The sequence below is a fragment of the Triticum urartu genome, chromosome 4A (genome assembly GCF_056163025.1).
Source record: "Triticum urartu cultivar PI428250 chromosome 4A, HENAU_Tu73, whole genome shotgun sequence".
Taxonomy (NCBI): domain Eukaryota; kingdom Viridiplantae; phylum Streptophyta; class Magnoliopsida; order Poales; family Poaceae; genus Triticum; species Triticum urartu.
This window is the reverse complement of record NC_141876.1, coordinates 94,074,370-94,098,316: the sequence shown is the minus strand read 5'-3', so window position 1 is coordinate 94,098,316 and position 23,947 is coordinate 94,074,370.

The window sequence follows — 23,947 nt, the reverse complement described above, 5'->3', positions numbered from 1 at the left end:
AAACCACTTGGGGTAAATTGCCTATTATAAGGTTTTTGGGTTGTTGGAAATATGGGCAATTTACCAAATGATTTTATTAACAGAAATACTAGATAAAGCATGACTAATATAGTAGAGATAAAACAAGTCATGCGTTCTGATAGAGAGAAGGTAAATAGCTTCTGCATATATGAACCGTAGCCTATCATATCTAAAGCAGACAGTATAGCAAGTAGCATATATGAAGTAGAACCTATCATGTGTAGGACAAGGACTAGAACAAGGAACTGTGGCGGAACCTTTGACAGGAAAGACAAGAACACGTACGGTACAGCAGCAGCAGAAGCGCTGGACTTGGGGTCGGTGTCCTCGCCTGCCATGTCATCAAGGAGGTCGTGGACGTCGGGGAAGAAGTCGTCGTCGGGGAAGTAGTCGTCGGCGACCGGATCGTCCGTGATGAAGCAGCCAGTAGTCGCGCTGTGCGCTCCCTAAAAACCTTATCACCCTTCTCGCGTACAGGACTCAAAAGGTGCGGTTTCGGAGGCCTACTGTCCCGACCTGCGGTGCACGCCGCAAGACGGGATGGGGAAGAACGTAGCAGCAGCGCAGTGGTCAAAACTTTGTGGCGAGAGGAAGAGGAGCTTCTGTTGTGTCTCTTTGGAGAGGAGCGACCTCTCTTATATAGGCACAGGAGAAGGACGCGAAGAGGCTGCGGCAGGAGGTGAAGCAACAAAGGGAGACGAAGCGAACAAGCAGCGGCCGAAGAGGCGCGCCGTTCGAATTCAGTGTCCACTACAGAAAACGTTTCAACTCCCACGTGACCTTTCGTATACCCGTCGTGCGTGGCAAAAATTTAGATATCGTCTCGGCTCCTTCCCGCAACCCGCGGCGCGTCGTGACGAGGCGTGGCGTGGCGAGGCGGGCGGCGGAGGAGGACCGCGCGTGGATATCCCTCTTGTTCTCATGCTCGTACAAGTGGGGAAAGAACCTCCCTTATAAGGAGGTCCAACTCCCACTAAACTAGCAATGTGGGACTAAACTTTAGTAGTATCCCTTGCCTTGCACAAATGGGCTAAGTGGGCCTCTAGGATTTATTAGGAATTTCTGAAATAGTTATTGGGCTGCCCAAAATTGACTAAATTCCAGCAATCCCCCACCAGATCCCAGAGGCACATAGAAATTTGCCTTTGGTTCCAAAACACTATTTTATATACCGGTACTGCAGTGGAGACTGTTAAGTTGAACTTCCACCTAGAACTCTATGCTACACTAGTAAGCAACTTGAACAGTGGACTGGGCCTTGAACTGCAAGTTTTCTGCGAATCTAGCTTCACATAAAGCCTTGACCGATACGTGGCTACCGTGGATCTTCCCCGCGGGTGGAGCTTATGTGTCATACTCCGTGACCTTTCATGAGTTTACTAGAGAGAACCCTACTCTCATAGATTGCGACGTTTGACAATCAGACTCATATAGGTGTGTTCTTCAAAAAATGTTCTGCAGGATAACATCTCTGCTTAAATAAGCCACTTAGAACACATTAAGATATACATCAACCTACCATGCAGATTAGGAGAGTATTGCATCTTCATGGAGTGGTATTGTGAATAGTAAGGATACTCTCCTCTCAGTTGACCAATAGCTTGTCTTCCACATCTAATTCACGGGATCTCCGATCACAAAGAATAGGTTACCATTGTGAACAACTCATATTGTGGGTCTCATACCCATCTCCCTCGATGCATTATCTATCACATTACGTGATAGACCCTTGGTAAAAGGATCTGCCAGATTTTTAGACGTTTGGATGTAATCCAACGCAATAACTCTAGAGTTTTTCATTTTCCTGACAGACTTTAACCTTCTCTGAACGTGTCTTGATGACTTCATGTTATCCTTTGAACTGCTCACTTTCGTGATCACAGTTTGATCATCGCAGTTCATAAGGACACCCGGTACAGGTTTCTCAACAACCGGCAAGTCACTCAAGAGCCGGCGAAGCCAATCTGCTTCAACCGTAGCTGTATCTAGTGCTGTGAGTTCTGCTTCCATTGTTGACCTCGTTAAGATGGTCTGCTTGCAAGACTTCCAAGAAACAGCGCCACCTCCATGAGTGAATACATAACCGCTCGTGGCCTTTATCTCATCAGCAACTGAGATCCAGTTTGAGTCACTATACCCTTCAAGCACCTTTGGATGCCCGGTGTAGTGAATTCCATAATTTGCAGTGCCTTTCAAATAACGCAAAACTCTTTCTAGAGCTTTCCAATGCACATCTCCTGGTTTTGAAACAAACCGACTCAGTTTGCTGACAACAAAAGAGGTGTCAGGTCTTGTAGCACTGGCTAAGTACATAAGCGAGCCAATAATCTAAGAATACTTCAATTGGTCTCTAGCAATTCTTCGATTCTTTCGAAGCAACACCCTAGCATCATATGGTGTTGGAGAGGGCTTGCAGTTACTATAGCCAAAGCGACTCAAGATCTTTTCCACATAGTGAGATTGAAGCAATGTAATCCCACCATCATCGTCTCTCAACAACTTGATGTTCAGAATGACATCAGCCCCTCCTAAATCCTTCATCTCAAAACAACGAGGTAGGAAATCCTTGACCTCCTTAATAACATTCAGATTGGTTCCGAAAATCAGTATGTCATCAACATACAAGCACATGATAACTCCCTCGCCCCCACCATGGCGATAGTACACACATTTGTCAGCTTCGTTCACAACAAAGCCTGCAGCTGTTAAAGTTCTTTCAAACTTCTCATGCCACTGTTTGGGTGCTTGCTTAAGTCCGTACAAAGACTTCAGCAATTTGCACACTTTCCCTTCCAGACCATCTAGTACAAACCCATCTGGTTGTTCCATATAAATTTCCTCGTCCAACTCTTCATTTAGGAAAGCAGTCTTAACATCCATTTGATGAACAAGAAGACCATGCGAAGCAGCTAGTGAAAGTAGAACTCGAATAGTGGTCAGTCGAGCCACAGGTGAGTAAGTATCAAAGAAGTCTTCACCTTCCTTTTGGGTATAACCCTTAGCCACGAGCCGAGCCTTGTACTTTTCAATAGTACCATCAGGCCTAAGCTTCTTCTTGAATACCCATTTGCATCCTATAGGTTTGCACCCATAAGGACGATCAGTTATCTCCCAAGTTTCATTTGCCAAGATGGAATCCATCTCGCTACGAACCGCTTCCTTCCAGTAGTCAGCATCTTCAGATGCATAGGCCTTTGAAATAGAACTGGGAGTGTCATCTATGAGGTACACAAGAAAATCATCACCAAAGGACTTTGCAGTCCTCTGTCTCTTGCTCCTAATAGGAACTTCATTGTTCTCCTCCACAGGACTTTCAAAGTGTTCCATCGAAATTGTAGGTTTGGTAATTGTAACTGGTTCCTGATTCGATGAACTAGGCATCTCCTGATTAGATGAGGTAGCCATATCCTTCATGGGAAAGATATCTTCAAAGAAAGTCGCATCATTCGACTCCATGATCGTACCGACATGCATGTCAGGTACCTCAGATTTTACAACCAAGAATCTATGGCCAATGCTATGAAAAGCATATCCCAGGAAAACACAATCCACAGTCTTTTGTCCAAGCTTCCGCTTCTTTGAAATTGGAGCATTGACTTTCGCCAAACAACCCCATGTTCCGCACAAAAAGCATCAAACTCATTGGAAAAATACTCTCCACCACGGTCGGACCTAAGCCTCTTGATTTTTCGATCAAGTTGGTTTTCCACTTCAGCTTTATAGATCTTGAAAAAGTTCAAAGCCTCATCCTTAGATTTCAGAAGATACACACGGCAGTATCTAGTGGAGTCATCAATTAACGTCATGAAATATTTCTTTCCACCTTTTGTCAACACACCATTCATTTCACATAGATCTGAATGTATGAGCTCTAGTGGTGCAAGATTTCTTATTTCCGCAGTCGTGTGAGACTTACGAGGTTGCTTAGCTTGCACACACACTTGACACTTAGATCCCTTGACGGTGGTGAAACTAGGGATTAAGTTCAACTTCGCTAGTCGCGACATGCAACCAAAGTTAACATGACAAAGACGTGAATGCCACACATTGGATTCACTATTGTTCCAAATATTATTAACAACTTTATTGCAAACGTCTGATAAGGATAAACGAAACAAGCCTCCTGACTCATAGCCTTTACCAACAAAGGTTCCATACTTGGATATTACAAATTTATTCGACTCAAAGACAAGCTTATAGCCATCTCTACATAGAAGAGATCCGCTAACAAGATTTTTATTGACGGAGGGGACATAATGCACGTTCTTCAGCCGCATGATCTTCCCCGAAGTAAACTTCAGATTGACCGTGCCAACACCACGAACAGAAGAACTTGAACCGTTGCCCATCAGCACGGTTGAAGTCCCTGCGGTCTGATAAGACGAAAACATGGAAATATCACCGCATACATGCACATTAGCACCCGTGTCAATCAACCAGTCAGGAGAATGACATACTGAAAGAATAGTGGGAAATATACCATACCCAGCATCCTTCATGTCAGTGTCTCCAATGACAACATTAGCGGTCTTGCCGCCTTTCCCAGGATGACGCTTGTCATAGAGATTAGGGCAACTAGGAGCCCAATGATCAGGATCCCCACACACATGACAAGCACCTTTCTTCTTGCCATTCTTCTTCTTGAAGTTCGTGTGTTGCACAGCCTTGTTCTTCCCATCAAACTTTGCTTTTCCATCAAGCTTGCCCTTGTTCTTGAACTTGTGGGGCTGGAAGTTCTGCTTCTGTACCATATTGGCACTAGATCCTCCCTCAATACCTCGAGCACGTGTGTCCTTTGTTCTTGCCTTTTCTTCCACATCAAGAGTGCCAATGAGATCCGGGACGAAAAACTCCTGCCTCTTATGCTTCAGCAAGGTAGCAAAGTTCCTCCATGAAGGAGGAAGCTTAGTGATGATACCTCCGGCAACAAACTTGTCCGGCAGCATACAACTGAAGTGCTCAAGTTCTCTAGCAAATGACTGTATCTCATGAGCTTGCTCAACCACGGAGCGCTCTTCAGTCATCCTGTAATCATAGAATTGCTCCATGATGTACAACTCAGTGCCAGCATCCGAGACCCCAAACTTGGCCTCGAGTGCATCCCACATATCTTTTCCATTATCAATTGACGCATAAGCATCAACTATGTTCTCACCAAGAACAATCAAGAGAGCAGCATTAAACAGAGTATCCATTTTCTGAAAAGCTTGTGCCTGTTGAGCATCAAGCTCTCCTTCAGGTTTGCCGAGAGTGGAATCATAGCAACTCATGGTTTGAAACCATAAGACTGCTCTCACGCGCCACCTCTTATAGTGGATACCCTCAAACATAGGAGGTCTCATGGAAGCAGCAAAACCACTTGGGGTAAATTGCCTATTATAAGGTTTTTGGATTGTTGGAAATATGAGCAATTTACCAAATGATTTTATTAACAGAAATACTAGATAAAGCATGACTAATATAGTAGAGATAAAACAAGTCATGCGTTCTGATAGAGAGAAGGTAAATAGCTTCTGCATATATGAACCGTAGCCTGTCATATCTAAAGCAGACAGTATAGCAAGTAGCATATATGAAGTAGAACCTATCATGTGTAGGACAAGGACTAGAACAAGGAACTGTGGCGGAACCTTTGACAGGAAAGACAAGAACACGTACGGTACAACAGCAGCAGAAGCGCTGGACTTGGGGTCGGTGTCCTCGCCTGCCATGTCGTCAAGGAGGTCGTGGACGTCGGGGAAGAACTCGTCGTCGGGGAAGTAGTCGTCGGCGACCGGATCGTCCGTGATGAAGCAGCCAGTAGTCGCGCAGAGCGCTCCCTAAAAACCTTATCACCCTTCTCGCGTACAGGACTCAAAAGGTGCGGTTTCAGAGGCCTACTGTCCCGACCTGCGGTGCACGCCGCAAGACGGGATGGGGAAGAACGTAGCAGCAGCGCAGTGGTCGGAACTTTGTGGCGAGAGGAAGAGGAGCTTCTGTTGTGTCTCTCTTGAGAGGAGCGACCTCTCTTATATAGATACAGGAGAAGGACGCGAAGAGGCTGCGGCAGGAGGTGAAGCAACGAAGGGAGACGAAGCGAACAAGCAGCGGCCGAAGAGGCGCGCCGTTCGAATTCAGTGTCCACTACAGAAAACGTTTCAACTCTCACGTGACCTTTCGTATACCCGTCGTGCGTGGCAAAAATTTAGATATCGTCTCGGCTCATTCCCGCAACCCGCGGCGCGTCGTGACGAGGCGTGGCGTGGTGAGGCGGGCGGCGGAGGAGGACCGCGCGTGGATATCCCTCTTATTCTCATGCTCGTACAAGTGGGGAGAGAACCTCCCTTATAAGGAGGTCCAACTCCCACTAAACTAGCAATGTGGGACTAAACTTTAGTAGTATCCCTTGCCTTGCACAAATGGGCTAAGTGGGCCTCTAGGATTTATTAGGAATTTCTGAAATAGTTATTGGGCTGCCCAAAATTGACTAAATTCCAGCAATCCCCCACCAGATCCCAGAGGCACATAGAAATTTGCCTTTGGTTCCAAAACACTGTTTTATATACCGTTACTGCAGTGGAGACTGTTAAGTTGAACTTCCACCTAGAACTCTATGCTACACTAGTAAGCAACTTGAACAGTGGACTGGGCCTTGAACTGCAAGTTTTCTGCGAATCTAGCTTCACATAAAGCCTTGACCGATACGTGGCTACCGTGGATCTTCCCCGCGGGTGGAGCTTATGCGTCATACTCCGTGACCTTTCATGAGTTTACTAGAGAGAACCCTACTCTCATAGATTGCGACGTTTGACAATCAGACTCATATAAGTGTGTTCTTCAAAAGATGTTCTGCAGGATAACATCTCTGCTTAAATAAGCCACTTAGAACACATTAAGATATACATCAACCTGCCATACAGATTAGGAGAGTATTGCATCTTCATGGAGTGGTATTGTGAATAGTAAGGATACTCTCCTCTCAGTTGACCAACAGCTTGTCTTCCACATCTAATTCACGGGATCTCCGATCACAAAGAATAGGTTACCATTGTGAACAACTCATATTGTGGGTCTCATACCCATCTCCCTCAATGCATTATCTATCACATTACGTGATAGACCCTTGGTAAAAGGATCTGCCAGATTTTTAGACGTTTGGATGTAATCCAACGCAATAACTCCGGAGTTTTTCATTTTCCTGACAGACTTTAACCTTCTCTGAACGTGTCTTGATGACTTCATGTTATCCTTTAAACTGCTCACTTTTGTGATCACAGTTTGATCATCGCAGTTCATAAGGACACCCGGTACAGGTTTCTCAACAACCGGCAAGTCACTCAAGAGCCGGTGAAGCCAATCTGCTTCAACCGTAGCTGTATCTAGTGCTGTGAGTTCTGCTTCCATTGTTGACCTCATTAAGATGGTCTGCTTGCAAGACTTCCAAGAAACAGCGCCACCTCCATGAGTGAATACATAACCGCTCGTGGCCTTTATCTCATCAGCATCTGAAATCCAGTTTGAGTCACTATACCCTTCAAGCACCTTTGGATGCCCGGTGTAGTGAATTCCATAATTAGCAGTGCCTTTCAAATAACGCAAAACTCTTTCTAGAGCTTTCCAATGCACATCTCCTGGTTTTGAAACAAACCGACTCAGTTTGCTGACAGCAAAAGAGGTGTCAGGTCTTGTAGCACTGGCTAAGTACATAAGCGAGCCAATAATCTGAGAATACTTCAATTGGTCTCTAGCAATTCTTCGATTCTTTCGAAGCAACACCCTAGCATCATATGGTGTTGGAGAGGGCTTGCAGTTACTATAGCCAAAGCGACTCAAGATCTTTTCCACATAGTGAGATTGAAGCAATGTAATCCCACCATCATCGTCTCTCAACAACTTGATGTTCAGAATGACATCAGCCCCTCCTAAATCCTTCATCTCAAAACAACGAGGTAGGAAATCCTTGACCTCCTTAATAACATTTAGATTGGTTCCAAAAATCAGTATGTCATCAACATACAAGCACAGGATAACTCCCTCGCCCCCACCATGGCGATAGTACACACATTTGTCAGCTTCGTTCACAACAAAGCCTGCAGCTGTTAAAGTTCTTTCAAACTTCTCATGCCACTGTTTGGGTGCTTGCTTAAGTCCGTACAAAGACTTCAGCAATTTGCACACTTTCCCTTCCTGACCATCTAGTACAAACCCATCTGGTTGTTCCATATAAATTTCCTTGTCCAACTCTTCATTTAGGAAAGCAGTCTTAACATCCATTTGATGAACAAGAAGACCATGCGAGGCAGCTAGTGAAAGTAGAACTCGAATAATGGTCAGTCGAGCCACAGGTGAGTAAGTATCAAAGAAGTCTTCACATTCCTTTTGGGTATAACCCTTAGCCACGAGCCGAGCCTTGTACTTTTCAATAGTACCATCAGGCCTAAGCTTCTTCTTGAATACCCATTTGCATCCTATAGGTTTGCACCCATAAGGATGATCAGTTATCTCCCAAGTTTCATTTGCCAAGATGGAATCCATCTCGCTACGAACCGCTTCCTTCCAGTAGTCAGCATCTTCAGATGCATAGGCCTCTGAAATAGAACTGGGAGTGTCATCTATGAGGTACACAAGAAAATCATCACCAAAGGACTTTGCAGTCCTCTGTCTCTTGCTCCTAATAGGAACTTCATTGTTCTCCTCCACAGGACTTTCAAAGTGTTCCATCGAAATTGTAGGTTCGGTAATTGTAACTAGTTCCTGATTCGATGAACTAGGCATCTCCTGATTAGATGAGGTAGCCATATCCTTCATGGGAAAGATATCTTCAAAGAAATTCGCATCATTCGACTCCATGATCGTACCGACATGCATGTCAGGTACCTCAGATTTTACAACCAAGAATCTATGGCCAATGCTATGAAAAGCATATCCTAGGAAAACACAATCCACAGTCTTTGGTCCAAGCTTCCGCTTCTTTGAAATTGGAGCATTGACTTTCGCCAAACAACCCCATGTTCCGCACAAAAAGCATCAAACTCATTGGAAAAATACTCTCCACCACGGTCGGACCTAAGCCTCTTGATTTTTCGATCAAGTTGGTTTTCCACTTCAGCTTTATAGATCTTGAAAAAGTTCAAAGCCTCATCCTTAGATTTCAGAAGATACACACGGCAGTATCTAGTGGAGTCATCAATTAACGTCATGAAATATTTCTTTCCACCTTTTGTCAACACACCATTCATTTCACATAGATCTGAATGTATGAGCTCTAGTGGTGCAAGATTTCTTATTTCCGCAGTCGTGTGAGACTTACGAGGTTGCTTAGCTTGCACACACACTTGACACTTAGATCCCTTGAGGGTGGTGAAACTAGGGATTAAGTTCAACTTCGCTAGTCGCGACATGCAACCAAAGTTAACATGACAAAGACGTGAATGCCACACATTGGATTCACTATTGTTCCAAATATTATTAACAACTTTATTGCAAACGTCTGATAAGGATAAACGAAACAAGCCTCCTGACTCATAGCCTTTACCAACAAAGGTTCCATACTTGGATATTACAAATTTATTCGACTCAAAGACAAGCTTATAGCCATCTCTACACAGAAGAGATCCGCTAACAAGATTTTTATTGACGGAGGGGACATAATGCACGTTCTTCAGCCGCATGATCTTCCCTGAAGTAAACTTCAGATCGATTGTGCCAACACCACGAACAGAAGCACTTGAACCGTTGCCCATCAGCACGGTTGAAGTCCCTGCGGTCTGATAAGACGAAAACATGGAAATATCACCGCATACATGCACATTAGCACCCGTGTCAATCAACCAGTCAGGAGAATGACATACTGAAAGAATAGTGGGAAATATACCATACCCAGCATCCTTCATGTCAGTGTCTCCAATGACAACATTAGCGGTCTTGCCGCCTTTCCCAGGATGACGCTTGTCATAGAGATTAGGGCAACTAGGAGCCCAATGATCAGGATCCCCACACACATGACAAGCACCTTTCTTCTTGCCATTCTTCTTCTTGAAGTTCGTGTGTTGCACAGCCTTGTTCTTCCCATCAAACTTTGCTTTTCCATCAAGCTTGCCCTTGTTCTTGAACTTGTGGGGCTGGAAGTTCTGCTTCTGTACCATATTGGCACTAGATCCTCCCTCAATACCTCGAGCACGTGTGTCCTTTGTTCTCGCCTTTTCTTCCACATCAAGAGTGCCAATGAGATCCGGGACGGAAAACTCCTGCCTCTTATGCTTCAGCAAGGTAGCAAAGTTCCTCCATGAAGGAGGAAGCTTAGTGATGATACCTCCGGCAACAAACTTGTCCGGCAGCATACAACTGAAGTGCTCAAGTTCTCTAGCAAATGACTGTATCTCATGAGCTTGCTCAACCACGGAGCGCTCTTCAGTCATCCTGTAATCATAGAATTGCTCCATGATGTACAGCTCAGTGCCAGCATCCGAGACCCCAAACTTGGCCTCGAGTGCATCCCACATATCTTTTCCATTATCAATTGACGCATAAGCATCAACTATGTTCTCACCAAGAACACTCAAGAGAGCAGCCTTAAACAGAGTATCCATTTTCTAAAAAGCTTGTGCCTGTTGAGCATCAAGCTCTTCTTTAGGTTTGCCAAGAGTGGCGTCATAGCAACTCATGGTTTGAAACCATAAGACTGCTCTCACGCGCCACCTCTTATAGTGGATACCCTCAAACATAGGAGGTCTCATGGAAGCAGCAAAACCACTTGGGGTAAATTGCCTATTATAAGGTTTTTGGATTGTTGGAAATATGAGCAATTTACCAAATGATTTTATTAACAGAAATACTAGATAAAGCATGACTAATATAGTAGAGATAGAACAAGTCATGCATTCTGACAGAGAAAAGGTAAATAGCTTCTGCATATATGAACCGTAGCCTATCATATCTAAAGCAGACAGTATAGCAAGTAGCATATATGAAGTAGAACCTATCATGTGTAGGACAAGGACTAGAACAAGGAACTGCGGCGGAACCTTTGACAGGAAAGACAAGAACACGTACGGTACAGCAGCAGCAGAAGCGCTGGACTTGGGGTCGGTGTCCTCGCCTGCCATGTCGTCAAGGAGGTCGTGGACGTCGGGGAAGAAGTCGTCGTCGGGGAAGTAGTCGTCGGCGACCGGATCGTCCGTGATAAAGCAGCCAGTAGTCGCGCTGAGCGCTCTCTAAAAACCTTATCACCCTTCTCCCGTACAGGACTCAAAAGGTGCGGTTTCGATGGCCTACTGTCCCGACCTGCGGTGCACGCCGCAAGACGGGATGGGGAAGAACGTAGCAGCAGCGCAGTGGTCGGAACTTTGTGGCGAGAGGAAGATGAGCTTATGTTGTGTCTCTCTGGAGAGAAGCGACCGACGCGCCGTTCGAATTCAGTGTCCACTACAGAAAACGTTTCAACTCCCACGTGACCTTTCGTATACCCGTCGTGCGTGACAAAAATTTAGATATCAGCTCGGCTCATTCCCGTAACCCTCGGGGCGTTGCGAGGCGGGCGGCGGAGGAGGAGGGCGCGTGGATATCCCTCTTGTTCTCATGCTCATACAAGTGGGGAAAGAACCTCCCTTATAAGGAGGTCCAACTCCCACTAAACTAGCAATGTGTGACTAAACTTTAGTAGTATCCCTTGCCTTGCACAAATGGACTAAGTGGGCCTCTAGAATTTATTAGGAATTTCTGAAATAGTTATTGGACTGCCCAAAATAGACTAAATTCCAGCACCTACCAGCACACCACCATCTTCAGTGATCACTAATAAAGAACCAATTGTTTTATACAAATTGGCCATTCCTTAAGCTGGTCATTTGATAATCTTGTTGGTAGCTCTCATCATTTGATTCACCTTCTCATCATTTGATTCACCTTCTCATCATTTGATTCGCACACATGCACGCATGCGTAGACGTGCGCGCGCGGGCGGCCGCGTCGGGCCAAGACCGAGGCACCAGCGCTGCATGTGTGCTTTATCCAGGGTCGATGGATGTCACGTCGGGGCGGTAGAAAGTTGGCCGGGATGCGATGCTACGCCGCCGCGCGCACGCGGTCGCCGGGAAGCTTCGTTCTTCCTTTTGGGGAGTCTGTTTCCGCACTGTACACGCGACGTAATACGTCCACTCACGCCAGAATACGCACAGCACCGATTCGACCGCCCGCCGGTGGTCGTCCCTGTCGCCGCGCCGTCCGTGCACCGGAGACGCATATGCCGTCTAATCCGCCGGCGAAGACGTGTGCCGACCATGCGTCTTGGTTCACCGGAACTAGCTAGGAAAGAGCCAAGGCGAAGTTATCTTCTTCAGGGAAAACGCCAGACGCAAAGGCAGTGAGGCATTACCAACCACCGTACGTGTTGCTATACGCCGGACGGACGCTGGAGGTAGGATGTGGACCGATCAGTCGGCATCCGTGCTTTACACATCACCCGCCACTCGCCGCCACAGCCACATGGCCGCGCAAAGAGCGATGATGATGTGACCTGAACGTACGCCTCGGGAATAGGGATCTCACCTCTTGGTTCGGTACATTGGTCCAAGTGTCATCAGCGTTTCCCCGTTGACACATGGCGTGAGAGACTCACTTACAGCTAGCCAGCTTCAGTCTGATGGTCAAATTCTACCCGCCAGTTGAACGGACATGTGCGGACCATATGCGTGCCTAATCCATTCCAAATTTCGGGCCAACATTATCCTTATCTCGTACAGATTGGGGTCAGGGCGGGAAAGCGGCGTGCGAGCAGGAAGCTGCGCGGCTGGCCCTATTTTTTATCGGGAACAGCCGTGGCTGGACTAAATTTGAGGAACAACAATGCTAAAAATCCGACATGACATTTTTAGGCATGATAAATTGAACATTTTTTAATGAAAAATCCAGTTGACGTGAAGATGATAAATTTTGTTTACGAGCACGGCAATTTTCTGACAAAAAAAAATTCAGTTTGGCAAATAAACTCGCCATCCTCGGCAAACACAAATTGCCATAAAAGAGTTTAATTTGCCATGGTAAAAAAACTGACGTCAGATTTGTAGTGGAGTCCTAAAAAACTGCCACCCATTTTTTCTCAAACGGAAACATTAAAAAATTTGATGTCAGATTTTTATGTATGACAAATATGACGTTTTTATGAAAAATTTATATTAGCGCGATGATGGTGATTTTAATTTGCAAGCATGACAAGTTTATTACAAAAAAAATGAATTGATGCGGATTTGCCATGCTTGCTTTAGAAGAGTAGGCCACTCGTTAATGATGATACGACCGTCTTTTGAGATGGTGTATGTCTGAAGCATCTGTGAGCATCAAAAAAAATTTCATGATGCCTTTTTGTTCCATTTTGTGTGGAACAACACGTTGGGGAAGTTTCTGTTCGATGAAGAAAATTATATCAGAATTAGAATTCTATTTTTGTTCTATTTTATAGGGGGGAAAGGCATATTCGAGAGATTAACTTCTTGAGGCATCTGCTAGCTGCTGCTTATATGCTAGAGATGCTCTAATGCAGCTAGCTAGTCGAGTTTGCAGTATTTGGACTACCTAGTGATGCATTGACGAACGAACTTATAACCATTCCAGATAGCTGCGAGAGCACTAGCTAGTACTACTATGCAAAGGCGAATTCGCCCAGAATGTTTGCGGCCAAGCAGCTCCACGTGCATCAAATAATGCAGGGAATAATTGCACCTTGCAGTGACATATATCTGGTAGTGACCAGTGACCAGTGAGCGCAAAACTCAGATATGAAGGAAGAATAGGTCCTCCCTTTCCTCTCCCAACGTGCCATGTCTTGCACTCTTTCATCACCGGCTTGTTTCTCATCAGTTGGCATGCATGGAAAGCATGAGACAAATAAAGTGCCACAGATTTCCCTTCTTTTTCCGCCGGGCACGTACGCCAAGTTCCCCATGCTGGCTGGCCGCGTGCTACTTGTGTTTGCCCCCACATGGATGCTGAGCCATTTGCACAAACACAATTGCAATTTGGCGGCCAAGTTTTGATCACTAAACGGGAGCAAATGTGCCAGTTCAGCTAAGTAATCGAGGTAACTACCATACCATTCCAGGCGGTTCACAAAAGTTAGCATGACGGGACCCAAACCTAAATAGTTCTGTTGAGCCCGATTCTAGGCATGAAGATTTTGTTTTTCGACTTTTGGGGAACTCGTGCATGCGGACTTGGATCAACCTAAAGCCACTTTTAATGATCCTTTGTTTTAAGCTTTGCCGTGGCACTTAGACTCTCACCATCTTAATGAACTAGTGGTTGGGATGCGCCTCCTCTGCGGTCCTTTGCGTGCCTGCCTTGGTTGTGCAGTTGTGAGCGTGCATATGCATGCCAGAGTAGCTCAGTTGCTAAAATATATATAGAGTTAACACAAGCTTAGCAGAAAAGTGTTCAATCATTAGGCATAGCAAGGTAATAGGTCCTTATTATTATATAGGTGACAGTCTTACAAGGTGGATGATAGAGCACATCATTAAATTGAAATTAAAGCCTAACATGCTCCAAAAGACAGGCAAAGAGAAGAGGAATAGCAATCAGGTGGTCAGCAAACCCTTTGTAGAAACTTCGAAAGATTATGTCCTTACTCATGAAAGAAAGATAAATAAATTCTAAGAAAACAGAGGGATTGGGAGGACTGGAGAGCGGCTAAACCAGGGGATCCTCTCATTGTTGCATCGTCGACATCCACTCGAGCCACATCTTGCTGGGTATTCTTCCACCGCACCACCTCTTTCTTGTGTTTGCCGTCAGGCCTAGCTCCTCATCTTGAAGCACAACATGCTTGGGTCTATGCCAATACCTTGTGACTTGAAATTATCTGAAACCAACAGTATTATGGTCAGATAAAATGCATCTAAGAATATGGATTGACAGGTCGAGTATCACACGACAATCCACATAATAAATATACAAGTGCAGGACTCAGAGATTGCTTCTAAAACACATGGCAGGCAGTAGAAATATCAAAGTACCAACCTCATAGTTAAGGGATCCACCCTCCTGGAGAGACAACTCAGCTTACCGAAGACCATAATTTTGGCATACAACTCGATTGTGCCATTTGATGGGTTGAGATCATCCAACCACATTGGCCTGCTCCCCGGAGCACAAGCCTTGCATCGCCATTCGCCGAAACATTCTACGACCCCTTCTCTTTCCTTCCATCCATCTTGTCCATCATGCTCGATCATACCCTTGCTAGCACATTTCCCTGGGAGAAAGAATCGTGTATTAGAGTCGTAACCATGGCATTGCTTAGCTCGGTACTATTTGAGCAAATTATCCTACAGAACTACAACTACTGGCATATACATAATATGATTAAAAATAGCACATTTTGATGCTATGCTTTTGAATTGAACATCACAATTACCTAGATCATTTCTTTAATAGGGAGATTATAAAATGGATAGAACATCAGCTCTTTTTCGTCCCTAATACAACATCACTCAGAGAAATTTTAACAAGGACATCGAATTTAGCACATAAAGTACAAAAGGACATTGAAATTCACTCCTGAATTCCGATAAGCCGATAATCTTGATTTTTAATTAGATCCTAAATTTTTCATAAAGTATATGCTTAAAGTTGTTGATTAAGAGCACAATGTGTGAAGATCTTTGAATTTAAGTTCTAATGCAACAAATGGAAACTAAGTAGTACTGACCCTTAATTGCCAAAAACCGCAGGAAGATATGCGCATCATGAAAGATATGGAATGGACGAATACTGGTTCTCCATGAGAATTCTTCGAGGTATGATATTTTTTAGGTTGGATAAAGGTATGTAAAGTACATGATATAACACTCGCAGGGTTAAGTGACTCTACTTCGTCAACGCCCACATAGACTGAATAATCCGCCCAGCCAGCAAATCCCGAAAGGCATTGTTATCAGACTAATTCGAACTGCGATAACTAATTCAATTGAAACACACACTAACAAACTAAATGGTGATTTAGTGCTTCACCTCCATAGTAATACTCGTAGGGGCCAGCGTCAGCATATATGTTGGCATTCTTGTAATCCTGATGCCCTATTGTTGCTCACTGCCCTGCAAACGCCACCTGAGGGTTTGGAGATGCCACCACGTCGTTAGCCTGCCATTGGGTGCTGCCGAGACCTGCACACAATCCAAATTCAGACAATGGAACGCCACCATAACATCATACAACGACAGCCAAATGGTACAGTAGACAAATGGATGCCACCATGACATCATATTGGCGAAACAAATGAGCATGCAGAACACATTTGGCACAAACACTTAATAAACAACAATATAATTTATTTATAAACACAATTATTAGCAGCCAACAGATTTAATCTTTTTAGAAATAGGGAAGTTTGATTTCATAACATAATTGTGTTCATGAGGCACAAAATCTGAAGCATTTCAATCTGAACTCCAAATAACAATAGCCAACAACATGGCTAATAGACTATCAAGGAAAAACATGAGGTTCATTTGTTTCTTTAGGCAACAATATAAGATAGAATGTCTTCCTGCAGATTAGCAACATGAGGGATATAAATGAACATACAGGTTGTACTCCAGCTTAGATTGCACCACGCACCTCCATTAGCTAAACGGCCCATGGCAGTATAGTATAAGGAAACTGAAGTACATCAAATTTTGTAATCTACTAAGAGCAAAGAATAAGCTCACATAAAAAAGTAAGATTATGGATTTCTTGAATGTCAACAAAGTAATTAGAATTCCAAACGTATGAAGTCTTACTTATTACACAGATTAGAGGGAGTACATGACAACCATGTAAAAATTTGATTCTATTAAGTATCTTGAAAATCTTTGTACTGCAAAGCATACTACAGATGAGAAGACCATATGCAGCAAAGTTAGAGCCACTAGATAGGGGAAGTTGATCTCTTTCAAGGATAACACCCACTGCAAATCTGGGTAGACAAAACACTTAACAATGCTACGAAAATATGAAATAGATATTTGCCATAGAAATAGAGTCCATCATCAGTACTTGTAAAAGCACAATAGCACATCAATGAAATTATGAAAGCACTCCAAAACAAAACATCACAAATAGAAGTATGTTGGAAAGTGGTTTGTCAATATTTTTAGCGGCGCATTCCGCAGCAGACCAGATCTCGGCGGTCAGCATCGACACCCATGACTGATAGGCATGTGACAAAGAAGGAGGGGAAATAGTGCCTCCATCCTCCTAAGAGTAATGCTAGCTAAAATTTGCATGTATGCAAGCTAATACCTTATTACAAAAGCAGAATGACATGTGTAATGGTGTTTTGGACCCCTAGAGGGCACTATAATGGGTAAGGTGACATACAAATCTCAGAGAACCACGTGAGATTCAGAGGTAGGTTGCTATTTGTAGTGTGTTTAAACAGAGGTGGTGACATATTGTTTGGAATTTCCTAAATCAACATCATCTAATCAATGTAATTACACTTAAAAATTATTCATTTTAAATAAGGGCACATTAGTTTATTCACTCTCTGTGATATCATGCATGTCCTTCGGTTTATTCAGATGATCATGGGCATGGTGTGTTTGGATTAAATAAGCTAACATACGAAATTGTGTACTTGCACAATGTTAGATCACTGAAGAACATCACATCACAACAAAATTCCTTGACGAAGTTGATTCAAATGAAGGTAGCAATTACCCATTCATGAATCTACTTCACATTGTACAAAAAAAATCATGTCCTTCCATATTTTGGACGGCAGTAAAATTCCTTAACCAACCTGACATCTTGCCTTTTCTCAGGAAGCCTCTTTGTGGGTCTCATCCTCCTCCATTGCAACTATCCATTTGAAAACAATCGGACCAAAGTCAGCTAGATGTACGATGAACTCGATGTAATTGGATTGATGCCACTACCATAACAATGGGTGGATGCAACCGATTTACCTGGTTGCATGTACACCACCTGCTCCTCCTGGAGCATATGAAATCTGCAAGGTACCAACAATGGCATGAAATAGGGACGTTATAAGATGGTTGTTGGACGCAGTGGCAGATAACCAAGATGTTGTAAGATAGCAAAACCTATCTACTGAACCACAACATATGAACCACTCACGGGTCACAATTTAGAAAAGCATACAGGGGAACTGAACCATCATCAACCATCACTATAATTAATGCAAAAAATTCCTACATCCAAGAAGCTAAGTGCCACAATGAAGGAAGAAGTGTGTCACTTTCTTGGTCGGCACCGGCATGTAAACCAGCGACACGCACCGCGAGTATGGCCGGTTCGTCCTTCGAACCTCCATTCAAAAACAAAGGAACCCTGATAGTTCGATGAGATGTTAACGACCATTCCATATAGCACCAATGATTCTCCACCAGATGATTTGCACTTCACTGCAATCAAATCAACAGAGACCTTTATCTCTTAATCCTGTACTCAACTTGATGCCATCTCTTTGGAACTTTGTTTGAGCAAACACAACTATCCTTTGGTCAACCTATATTGTATAAATATATATATATCATCTCATAGTAAACAAGGAGAAAAAGAAGATCTATTGACACTACAACAAAAGGCATGGATACTGAAACAGTACGCTAAATTTCAATGTCAAACCAACGAAACATATCATTGTCCAGGAGAATGTAAATATTACTATGACAACGAAACAAAGCTAGATGCTTAGTTTGTGAATAATTATGAAGACAACATCATAATTATTAAAAATATAGATAAGAAATGATGATGTACCACTTTGATTAAATGGAAGTTAGAGAGATAAATGACAGTTCATGAAGCAACTTCTAGATTCCCTCCAAATCCACCACTACTGTGATCAACAAAAAGTCATTTTCATCACTAATTCCATCAGAAAAAAATGAGGCCATTATTCAATAGCGCAAAAGCGTAGTTCCTGATGGATAACTAAAAACACTGTTCCTCATGTACTACAAAATTCAGAAAGGAAAAGGATAAATAATATTCGATATATCGTCGTAGTCGTATACCAACAAGAGATGCATCACACATCCACACAAGATTTATTTCTTATTTTCACTTGCTTTTCCTTGTAGTGGAAATAAACCAAACATATGTTGTCAAAGAAACTGTCAATATCGCCACAATATCTGATGGCCATGTCAGGATCACATCCTAGATTATTTTCTTCCTATTTTCTTTCACTATTTTATGTGGTAGCTCCATTGGTTTGCTCTGTTCAGATAAGTATACCATATGATTATCATGAAAAAGGTAGAGCCGTCCAGTTCCCACCTTTATATTTCAGTACAGTGTGAGCTATTTTTTACTACTAATTAAGTGTTTAACTATCATTACTTTGTTCTATATGAAGTTCCATGTGCATTTTACACAACATTTTGTTGGGGAAGGCAGTATTTCAAAAAAAATTCCTACGATCATGCAAAATCTATCTAGGAGATGCATAGCAACGAGAGGGGAGAGTGTGTATACGTACCCTCGTAGACCGAAAGCGGAAGCGTTTAGTAACGCGGTTGATGTAGTCGAACGTCTTCGCGATCCAACCGATCAAGTACCGAACGCACGACACCTCCAAAATCTGCACACGTTCAGCTTGGTGACGTCCCTCATACTCTTGATCAAGCTGAGGCCGAGGGTGAGTTCCGTCAGCATGACGGCATGGTGACGGTGATGATGAAGTTACTGACACAGGGCTTCGCCTAAGCACTACGACAATATGACGGAGGTGGAAAACTGTGGAGGGGGGCACCGCACACGGCTAAAGATCAACTTGTGTGTCTATGGGGTGCCCCCTCCCCCGTATATAAAGGAGGGGAGGAGGAGGAGGAGGGCCGGCCTCAAGGGGGGTGCCAAAAGGGGGGATTCCTACTCCTAGTAGGAGTAGGTTTCCCCCTTTCCAAGTCCAAGTAGGAGAAGAAAGAAGGAGAGGAAGAAGAGAAGGAAAGGGGGGGGGGGCGCAAGCCCTAGTACAATTCGGTTTGGGATAGGGGGGGGGGTGCCACCTCTGGGCCTGCCTCCTCTCTTCGACCACTAGGCCCATAAGGCCCAATAACTTCCCGGAGGGGGTTCCGGTAACCCCCGGTACTCTGAAACTTATCCGAAATGACCCGAACCATTTCGGTGTCCGAATGTAGCCTTCCAATATATGAATATTTATGTCTCGTCCATTTCGAGACTCCTCGTCATGTCCGTGATCTCATCCGGGACTCCGAACAACCTTCGGTACATCAAATCACATAACTCATAATACATATCGTCATCGAACGTTAAGCGTGCGGACCCTACGGGTTCGAGAACTATGTAGACATGACCGAGACACATCTCTGGTCAATAACCAATAGCGGAACCTGGATGCTCATATTGGTTCCTACATATTCTACGAAGATCTTTATCGGTCAAACCGCATAACAACATACATTGTTGCCTTTGTTATCGGTATGTTACTTGCCCGAGATTCGATTGTCGGTATCATCATACCTAGTTCAATCTCGTCATCGGCAAGCCTCTTTACTCGTTCCGTAATGCATCATCTCGTGACTAAGTCACATTGCTTGCAAGGCTCATAGTGATGTGCATTACCGAGAGGGCCCAAAGATACCTCTCCGATACATAGAGTGACAAATCCTAATCTCGATCTATGCCAACTCAACAAACACCATCGGAGACACCTGTAGAGAATCTTTATAATCATCCAGTTACATTATGATGTTTGATAGCACACAAGGTGTTCCTCCGGTATTCGGGAGTTGCATAATCTCATAGTCATAGGATCATGTATAAGTCATGAAGAAAGCAATAGCAATAAACTAAACGATCATAGTGCGAAGCTAACGGATGAGTCTAGTCCATCACTTCATTCTCTAATGATGTGATCCCGTTCATCAAATGACAACACATGTCCATGGCTAGGAAACTTAACCATCTTTGATTAACGAGCTAGTCAAGTAGAGGCATACTAGGGACACTCTGTTTGTCTATGTATTCACACATGTACTAAGTTTCCGGTTAATACAATTCTAGCATGAATAATAAACATTTATCATGATATAAGGAAATATAAATAACAACTTTATTATTGACTCTAGGGAATATTTCCTTCAGTCTCCCACTTGCACTAGAGTCAATAATCTAGATTACACAGTAATGATTCTAACACCCATGGAGTCTTGGTGCTGATCATGTTTTGCTCGTGAGAGAGTCTTAGTCAATGGGTCTGCAACATTCAGATCGGTATGTATCTTGCAAATCTCTATGTCTCCCTCCTTGACTTAATCGCGGATGGAATTGAAGCGTCTCTTGATGTGCTTGGTTCTCTTGTGAAACCTGGATTCCTTTGCCAAGGCAATTGGACCAATATTGTCACAAAATATTTTCATTGAACCAGATGCACTAGGTATTGCACCTAGATCGGATATGAACTCCTTCATCCAGACTCCTACATTTGCTGCTTCTGAAGTAGCTATGTATTCCGCTTCACACATAGATCCCGCCACGACGCTCTACTTAGAATTGCACCAACTTACAGCTCCACCATTCAATAAAAAAATGTATCCGGTTTGTGACTTAGAGTCATCTGGATCAGTGCCAAAGATTGCATCGACGTAACCGTTTACGACGAGCTCTTTGTCACCTCCATAAATGAGAAACATATCCTTAGTCCTTTTCAGGTATTTCAGGATGTTCTTGACAACTGTCCAGTGATCCACTCCTGGATTACTTTGGTACCTCCCTACTAAACTAATAGCAAGGCACACATCAGGTCTGGTACACATCATTGCATACATGATAGAACCTATGGCTGAGGCATAGGGAATGACTTCCATTTTCTCTCTATCTTCTGTAGTGGTCGGGCATTGAGTCTGACTCAACTTCATACCTTGTAACACAGGCAAGAACCCTTTCTTTGCTTGATCCATTTTGAACTTCTTCAAAACTTTATCAAGGTATGTGCTTTGTGAAAGTCTAATTAAGCGTCTTGATCTATCTCTATAGATCTTGATGCCCAATATATAAGCATCTTCACCGAGGTCTTTCATTGAAAATTCTTATTCAAGTATACATTTATGCTATTCAGAAATTCAGTATCATTTCTGATCAACAATATGTCATCCACATATAATATCAGAAATTCTACAGAGCTCCCACTCACTTTCTTGTAAATACAGACTTCTCCAAAAGTCTGTATAAAACCATATGCTTTGATCACACTATCAAAGCATATATTCCAACTCCGAGATGCTTGCACCAGTCCATAAATGGATCATTGGAGCTTGCACACTTTGTTAGCACCTTTTGGATCTACAAAACCTTCCTGTTGCATCATATACAACTCTTCTTTAAGATATCCATTAAGGAATGTAGTTTTGACATCCATTTGCCAAATTTCATAATCATAAAATGCGGCTATTGCTAACATGATTCGGACGGACTTAAGCATCTCCACGGGTGAGAAGGTCTCATCATAGTCAACTCCTTGAACTTGTCGACAACTTTTCGCAACAAGTCGAGCTTTGTAGACAGTAACATTACCGTCAGCGTAGTCTTCTTCTTGAAGATCCATTTATTCTCTATGGCTTGCCGATCATCGGGCAATTGAACCAAAGTCCATACTTTGTTCTCATACATGGATCCGGTCTCAGATTTCATGGCTTCAAGCCATTTTGCGGAATCTGGGCTCATCATCGCTTCCTCATAGTTTGTAGGTTCGTCATGGTCAAGTAACATGACCTCCAGAACAGGATTACCGTACCACTCTGGTGCGGATCTTGCTCTGGTTGACCTACGAGGTTTGGTAGTAACTTGATCAAAAGTTTCATGATCAACATCATTAACTTCCTCACTAATTGGTGAAGGAATCACTAGAACTGATTTCTGTGATGAACTACTTTCCAATAAGGGAGTAGGTACAGTTACCTCATCAAGTTCTACTTTCCTCCCACTCACTTCTTTCGAGAGAAACTCCTTCTCTAGAAAGGATCCATTCTTAGCAACGAATATCTTGCCTTCGGATCTATGATAGAAGGTGTACCCAACAGTTTCCTTTGGGTATCCTATGAAGACACTTTTCTCCGATTTGGGTTCGAGCTTATCAGGTTGAAGCTTTTTCACATAAGCATCGCAGCCCCAAACTTTAAGAAACGACAACTTTGGTTTCTTGCCAAACCACAATTCATAAGGTGTCGTCTCAACGGATTTCGATGGTGCCCTATTTAACGTGAATGCGGTCGTCTCTAAAGCATAACCCCAAAATGATAGTGGTAAATCAGTAAGAGACATCATAGATCACACCATATCTAATAAAGTGCGGTTACGATGTTCGGGCACACCGTTACGCTGTGGTGTTCTAGGTGGCGTGAGTTGCGAAACTATTCCGCATTGTTTCAAATGAAGACCAAACTCATAACTCAAATATTCACCTCCACGATCAGATCATAGAAACTTAATTTTCTTGTTACGATGATTTTCCACTTCACTCTAAAATTCTTTGAACTTTTCAAATGTTTCAGACTTATGTTTCATCAAGTAGATATGCCCATATCTACTCAAATCATCTGTGAAGGTCAGAAAATAACGATACCCGCCACGAGCATCAACACTCATCGAACTGCATACATCAGTATGTATTATTTCTAATAAGTTTATTGCTCGTTCCATTGTTCCGGAGAACAGAGTCTTAGTCATCTTGCCCATGAGGCATGGTTCGCAAGCATCAAGTGATTCCAAAAGCCCATCAGCATGGAGTTTCTTCATGCGCTTTACACCAATATGACCTAAACGGCAGTGCCACAAATAAGTTGCACTATCATTATTAAACTTATATATTTTGGCTTCTATTCTATGAATATGTGTATCAGTACCATCGAGATTCAGTAAAAATAGACCACTCATCAAGGGTGCATGACCATAAAAGATATTACTCATATAAATGGAACAACC